At 33.7% G+C, this 7,835-nt stretch overlaps 1 protein-coding gene across 1 annotated transcript in view; it reads right to left on the reverse strand.

Annotated features, from left to right (window-relative positions):
- The window catches only part of ALDH1A1 (aldehyde dehydrogenase 1 family member A1), a 43,301-nt gene extending 38,142 nt beyond the window's left edge, over nt 1-5,159 (reverse strand). Inside the window, exon 1 of the mRNA XM_042013066.1 lies at nt 5,060-5,159. The gene's annotated coding sequence lies outside the window, so the exon portion shown is untranslated. The remainder of the gene's footprint in view (nt 1-5,059) is intronic.
- Between the last annotated feature and the right edge of the window lie 2,676 nt (nt 5,160-7,835).

The following is a 7,835-nucleotide window of genomic DNA, read 5'->3' on the forward strand; positions in this document are numbered from 1 at the left end:
TTCCTGTTAAAAATTAAACTAATTTTTTAAACCATTTTTTGGTACACAGTTCAAATGAGGGAGCAAGTAATAAGTAGTGCATAGTTTGAAGGCTTCTCAAATAATTGATAACGAATAAGGAGAAAGATTTTATGACACAGGTCACAGTAAAAGCTCTTATCAGTGAACTTCATGAATAATTTGATGCAAATCAATAGAGTGCAAAGGCAAAACTGGTCAGGGTTAGATCAGAATCAGACCCAACACTAGTTATTAACCTACATTGTTAGCAACAATTACTGCCAAGTAATTTTCAGCATTTCCTCCATGAACCTTTGTTTCAAAGCCAAGTTTTAGACAGCCTCAACTGATTTTACATAATTGCTATGTGTGCTTTTTAAGCCTCTGTGTAGTAATTGTGTTCTTCAGCTATGAAAGACTCACACGTGAAAATAACCTTCTTTCTAATTTTAAAGTTTTGAAGAACATCTAAAAGAAGTTTCTGTACAGCTAAAATGAAAAAATGTCAGAGGTATATTTAACATCTACCTCTTTCTTTGATATTTAGAAACAATTCTCTGAATGAATAGTCCTTATTTTCTTTTAATCAGTTCTAATTATCTTCATGTTATCTTATATTAATTATCAACATCTTCATAACTACAGTGGTTTTGAAAGGTATATTTTTGTGTGTTTTGATATAGGGTGTATTGGGTCCTGAATTCTCTGCAGTGAAAAAATCCAAATCTCTTTACTAGAGTTGAGTGCCTTTTCCATACATCATAGTAGTTAGCCGCTAGAACAGGATTTGAAACTTGCAGTTAATAGAACGCATCAAAAGGATGTCTACTGAAGTTGCAACTGAACTGATGTAAAACTTTTATGAAGTCCATGATTATTCATTTTTGTCATCCTGCCCCCCCACTCCCCACTCTAACTTGCTATTTCTTATTTATACTGTTATTTCCAGGAAGTTCCTACAGAGCTGGCTAGAAACCATGCATCAGGTAAATAATCTTGAGGTCAAAACTCCTCTTTATAACACTTGAAGTATAATGAGAAATGCTAAGAAAGAACCGTATTTGCAGTAGGAAAGTGACTTATTAGGAATAAAAGAACTTGGCACAAGTTTTAATTAATCACACAGCATTTCCAGATTGACTGTGACACTCAAGTACTTTCCTTGTATTGTAATCTCAATGGAGGATTTCAATGGATTTCCAACTCCTCTGTTTCCCAACTTTTTAGTTTAACTTAAACAAACAAACAAATTATATGAAGCAAGACCTGCCTTTGTTTGCAAATTTCAGGGAGGTTTCTGTGGATGCTGTCAGAGATTGCTGTTTGTAATGAAAAGTGAACTTTAACCAGATTGTAAATCTGTGCATCTCTGGTCTGGAGGGCTATGACTCAGAACTCAAATTCCAATTAGAATAAAACTTTTGCAGCACATTATGAAGAGTCTTTGTTTTTCAGTTGATAGAATCTACTCTCTTTTAAAGATAATTAGTAAGATTAATGTTATTCCCTGTTCTGTGGTTAAAATCTTAATTTCAAGTTTAGATGTAGTGAGTTGGCCACATTAGCTTGTAATTTGTTATTCCCATTTTTCTCTACTTTGTCATGGTTACAGAATCACAGAATCACAGGATCTGCTTGGTTGGAAAAGACCTTTGAGATCATCAAGCCCAACCTGTGACCTAACAACACCTTTTCAACCAGACCAAGGCCCCATCCAGGTTTTTCTTAAACACCTCTGGGGACAGTGATTCCACCACCTCCCTGGGCAGCCCATTCCAATGCCCAATTGTCCTTTCTGTGAAGAACTTCCTAATGTCCAAATGGTTATAATCCAGTTGTCATGTGTTTGTTGGTAGAAATATTGTACTACTGTGTATATGGTACTCATTAGCATCACTGGTGAATGAGAACTAACAGCTTAAAGCAGTTGACTAGGACTTTTAAAAAGATGATGTGATCAGTCTAGCATCCACTTAACGTTGTCAAGAGCTTTCCCATTGTCTTGTGAATCTTCAGAAGGAGTAGTTTTAAATCCTGGTAGTCATCTAATTAAATAATTGCATTTAAACAGGAATAGGAGTTGTGACAAATTTGAAATATATTAGTAGTTTCTGTAAGATCCCTTGAACGCATTTCAGAATCATATTTCACATTTCATATCATCCAACAGATAATAACAATCTAGTATAGGAAACGAGGTTAATAACATGCACTTTGGGAACTAATCTTCTGCTTTGCTACAGAAACATGTTAGCCACCACAATTACAAATGTAAACCCAGCAACACAAAATCTCAGAAGGAGCCATACTTACAGCGAAAACCATAACCCTGTATGTGGTGTGTGGCATTATTCACTTTTCATCTAAAATTAAAAGTATGTTTTAGGGATGTGCTACCTGTGTATGTATTTGGTTTTTATTGCAGATATAGATAGAACCAGATTTACTTTTTGAGACTGATTCAATAAATATATTTCATTTCTCTTCTAAAAAGAAAATTAGAAAAGAAAGAAAATTCTTGCTCAAAGGAGAAAGAATCTTTGAAATGGGAACACTGCAGTCCAATAAAATGTTACAGTACTTAACAGATTTACTGTAATTCTGAGGAAAAAAAATGCCTGCAAATAATTTTTGATTGTTACAGAGTTTCTGAGAAAACAGGAGTAACTTTTTTTTTTTGTCCAAGAAGTGTGGGGTGTGTTCTGCTTCTCTTCCCGTAAACACATTAAACCTTATAGTCTCAGAGTACTTTTCCTCTTTAAGTTAATGTTCGGATCATCTGTGGATGCAGCCCTGGTAATCCAGGTAATTAAGAATGTAAGTAAACCTCTTTTTAAAATTCTTTTTGTGTAACATCATCTGCTGCTGAAGTGTCCTAAGAAAAGACTCAAGTTCAGACCTTTAAAGCAAATCTCTAAGGAGCTACATATATTTTTAAAAAACTAAATTAAATTATATCTATTTTGATTTAACTGCACCAATTACAGGGCAGTAGAACAATTTAAAACCTCCTTGTTTCTTTTAATTTGTATAGGAAAAAACTATGAGAGCTGAGAACATAAAGGTTTCCCATTTCTGAGAAAAATAAGTATGTTGATAACATTTTAGTGCATTTTTTGAGATGTTGCTGAAGCGTGCCAAATATATACTATCCGGCATATTGCCAGGTAGTGAGAATGCTAGGTGTTATGCAGAATAATTCTACTAACTACTGAAAAAGTTCTTTGAATTATACATTGCCTGGATCATAGCTGTATTCTGAGGTGATAATGCTAGGAATAAACTGAAATTTACTTGATGATCAGCACATCATGCTGGAGAAATCAGATGCAAAAATAAATCAAAGGCAGGAGACATTGGTCAAAAGAAGAGTTACTGTTTATTCCTTATAATTTTTAAATGAAAAACAAGTGGCATATAGCTAAAGTCATACCTCTGGCTTGAAAAATTAAGCTATTACTTCTCTTTCTTATTTGGTTAGTTTGCCAGACTCCACTGACACAGAAGTTTTGCAGTCAGTGCAAGACAGTATTTAATCTTTCATAATCAACATAAATTCAAAATTGTTTTGCTCAGGATAAGGTTTACATAAAACTACTCCTTTACTATCATTGTCAAGAAAGATTTAAAATTTCATCTTAAAACTAAGTAAAATTCTGGTGTTTTCTCAAAATTACCCCTGAAATTTTGTATTAATTTTGCGTAGGCAAGTATGAAAACTTTTACCAAACCAGAAGGTAAAAAAAGGAGAGATTGAAGGGAGAAGCAGCAGAGGAAGGAGAGATTGCCAAGCTACATACAAGCTAAAACTTAGAACACTAATGAATAAATAAACTTTTGATGAGATGAAGATTTAGCTACTGCGGGCTAGGATATGAATTAGAAAAAAGAGAATTGTATATATTGATCTAGCTAAACAAGCTGAGTGAATGTAAGCAAACTTATTAGGAAAGGTCTCAATAGGAAACTGGTTTTGTAGTTCGGACTCTTGAGTATTTTCCCATTCTAGCTTAATGATGGCTAAATCCTCGTTTTGCCACCTCAGTGAGAGCAAAAGCACAGAAATTATGTTTGTTTGCAGTGGATAAACATCCATACCTCTGTGATGTGCCTTTTGAAGAGAAAGGTTCCCAAGGCAATTCTACAATTTTTCAACTGCTGGAAGTTGGAGCTCAAGCTGCAGTTCCACTTTTCTGTGCAGAGACAGGTTTTTTTTCTGGGCAGAGTACATTTTCTTCCATTGCACTCTAGTCACTTAATCACAGTAGCTGGGGGCATACAGGGGCACTCAGTCTCTTTTCTAACACTGAAAATTCTCAGTTTTTCATTCACCGTTCCTTGACAAGTCTGCTTTCCCTATGTCTTGTTTAAAATCATTGCAGTACACTAGAAGTGTTAAGTGGTAAAACTGACAGCTAGATACACAGCACACTAGAATATGTTCTTCTCTCACAAGTAACTGTTGCACTGATGAAATGGCAGTATCAGTTTGGAGTCTACTGTCTATAAATCCTTACAATTTCTTGTCTATTTTTCCCAAGATTAACTTTCCTTTTATATTCTTTCATCAATAATAACCCTTTCAGCAAAATCCACATAGCTAAATTCTTGTGAGAAATAAAATTTAAAAAAAGAATTAAAATGTACTTGCAATAATTATGTAGTACCTGTGTGATACCTGTGTAATATTTTCCAGCATTGTAAGTTCTTAGAAACTCAAACCTCTCTAAACATTCCTTTGCAAATTATCCTTCATTGCCAAGGGCACTTAATGATGGAAAATAATACTGTCATATTTCTGCTACAAGAGAGGAAAATTTCTACTCAGTAGTTTTTCTCAAAACGCTAGTCAGGAGTGTTCTGAGAAAAACTGCAGAATGGCTGTTCAATGAGGAGAAATTATGTGACATTCAAGTGCTGTAATTTTCAGTGGAGAGGAAGAAAAATTTTAAAATGAGAACAAGTTTATCTAGCTAGAAAAGTCAAGTAAGTTCATATAAAGTCAAATATTAAATTTTCACAGGATGGAAGTAAATTTATCAATATTTTTAGTACTCACAGTTCAGAAATGTTCAGTGCTTGAGGAATTGCATTTTCAGTTCACTTAATGCAATCACAACTATTTAATCATAGGCAGCAGTTTTTGGATGGAAGGACAACCAGTTTAAGAAGTTCTGAAAGACAAAATGCAAAAGTTGCTTTGATAATATTTTTCTCATTATTTATTTTCCCATTTCTTTTCTTTGTGATAGCATATAAAGCAAAACAATATGAACATTTTATTCTATTGGACTATAAAGTCTTGTTTTAGCGTAGCTACAGTGGTACAAATAAAGCATTTCAATACAAGCCAACATCTGATCCACTAACAGTTTTTTATGGGGGTAGAGAAATAGCTATCTTCCCATGCTACCTCTGTGGCAGCTGCAAAAGTGAATAAGGGTGAAGTTTCAATAAGGCATTTCAAGTCCATCCCCTTTTGTCCTACCCACTCCCTAATTCTATCATGAACGGAAGTATAGAATTAGTTAAATAATATACACTGACAACATATTCTGAAGGCTATGTACTTTTGTACAATATTCCATAGTTCAGTTTATACAAATACCACAAGGTATAGTTCTTAAAATTAGTCATAGCAATTTCTTTCAGAAAAAGTTTTAAAATTTCAAACACACAAGAATGTCATAACTTCACAAATACCTCCAAATAAAAGTTCTCCGAGTTATTTTTCGTTTTTCCCCAGACCTGACCACAAAACAAGAAAAGCTGCTTCCTTTGCACTAAAAACATATTACTTCTCAGGGCTCTAAATGGTCTTTACTAATTTTGGAATAAATATTAATGCTAATGGAAGTTAAAAAACAAATTCATTGACGCAAATTAAGGCTTAAGCAGTACACGAGCAACCAAGAAAAGATACTAACCTGAGTATTAAGACATTGTTTCAAATAGGTTTGTGCCTGTAGCTGTACCACCAATATGGATAATTCAGCATGGCTATTAATGATAGAAAGTACTTTGCCTGATGGTGAGCATTTGCAGAAGCCTGGAGTCTGTGTAATGTCATTCAGTGAATTAAAAAGGAAGTGTTTGTAAAAAGGATGGTCAGGGTTCAAAAACAGAAAGGATATTTGGGTGGTTAACTCCATTACAGTAAGAATATGCCTACTTTTGTCCTAATAATACCAGTTATTTCTCTTCATGATTAAAATAGAAAAGCATTCAAATATCTCTTGATGAAAGATGAAAGGAGTTTCTGTATAGATTTTTATGCTGCTATATGAAGACGCAAAAATTTCTGTATACATCAAGCTTTGCTCACTATCTAAATCTTTTTCCAGCACCACTATTAACAGATTAAGGTTTATTAATCATCAAATTTTCCTACTGAACCTCTGGCTTCTGAGGAAATTAGCAATCCAATTAATATTCTGCATGTTCCTGTGCACAAGATGATTCTGGTTGATCATAGTTAGTATTTTTCTATATGTAACTTAAACAAATTCTTTGAGTTCACAAATTCTACTGCTACAGGTCAAACATTACATGCTTCATTGCCTTTATGCTTTCATTACCTCTTTTCTGTTTTCTTGGATATTTTTTTTTAGCTAGCAGTATTTGCTTTTATGTACTTTTTAGCAATTTGTCTAAACATATAAGCAATGAATTTTTAAATAATTCTTAGTCGGAGTTTTAATTCTGAGGTGAATTTAAGTACTATATCAATTCCAAAAAGACCATTGTTTCAAGTGTCAAAGTGCCACTGTTTCATCCTACAAGTATATTTATTTCTGTGAATCTATCTCTATATGTCTCAAGAGTAAGTCAAAATCAACTGCAATGCAAGCACAAGCATTAGTAGCACATGATAAACTATCCTCGTGCCAAACTGATTTAGAGCAGTTTTTAGTATCAAAATTGTTAATCCACTAGAAGCAGTGTCTCTTAAAGGATAATTTGTAAAACCATTGGCTTTAAGGTTTTGTAATATCTTAGGTTAGACAACCACATGTATGAACTGCCATGTGCCACTAACACCTACAGGACACAGACACCTTTGCATTACCTGTGCACTTTAAAAGTTGTATTTCTCTTGGTTCTGTAGCTGTTTATTATCTTATCCTGCATTCTGAAGCTTTCACAAAGTGTCATACTGGGTGTGTCTCAAACTGAGCTTGCTGTCAAAACTGTGTCTGAACTCAACTTCAGAGACAGAAGTGAGAACACTTGGGACCGTAGATTCTGCTTTGCATTACATAACAATCTTCTAGTCATTTCTCTCAACTTGTTAACAATATTTCCCTCGTTTATTACGTACTAAAATGTAAACTTCTTAGACCACAGCACTATCTTTCTCCTTCTCTTGCCATACCGTTTATATGTTGATAGAAGTCAGGGATTTTATGTGCATTGCACAGAAAATTGTGCAGTTTTAGGCATGGAAGAATTTCAGGAGCTGGCATATCAATTTGACATTTGGAAAGCTACAAGGCATTATAGAAACCATGGTTCTAATCTGGGCATGTGAAGGGATAAATATCTTTACTCTTGAAGAATCAACAGTATGTTTACTATATATGTGATAAAGTATAAATTATTTCCTGCCTTTCTAAAAGTTTTTACTTTCTAGACACCTTTTCGATAGATTTTATATTAATTTAGTTTTACTATTTTCCCCATATGTTTTAATTTCTGACTAAATGAGGGATTTATATGAGTTCATACAATTTTTATGGCTTCCATGTAGCACTGGAAGTGATATAGTCTCAGATGTCAAAACTTAATAAAACTATTAATGTCATCACTCTATAAAATTTTTAATGTCATCTAGT

The sequence above is a fragment of the Corvus kubaryi genome, unplaced genomic scaffold (assembly GCF_017639235.1).
Source record: "Corvus kubaryi isolate FWS band 111438036 unplaced genomic scaffold, C.kubaryi_AGA036_p1.0 split1-37296, whole genome shotgun sequence".
Taxonomy (NCBI): Eukaryota; Metazoa; Chordata; class Aves; order Passeriformes; family Corvidae; genus Corvus; species Corvus kubaryi.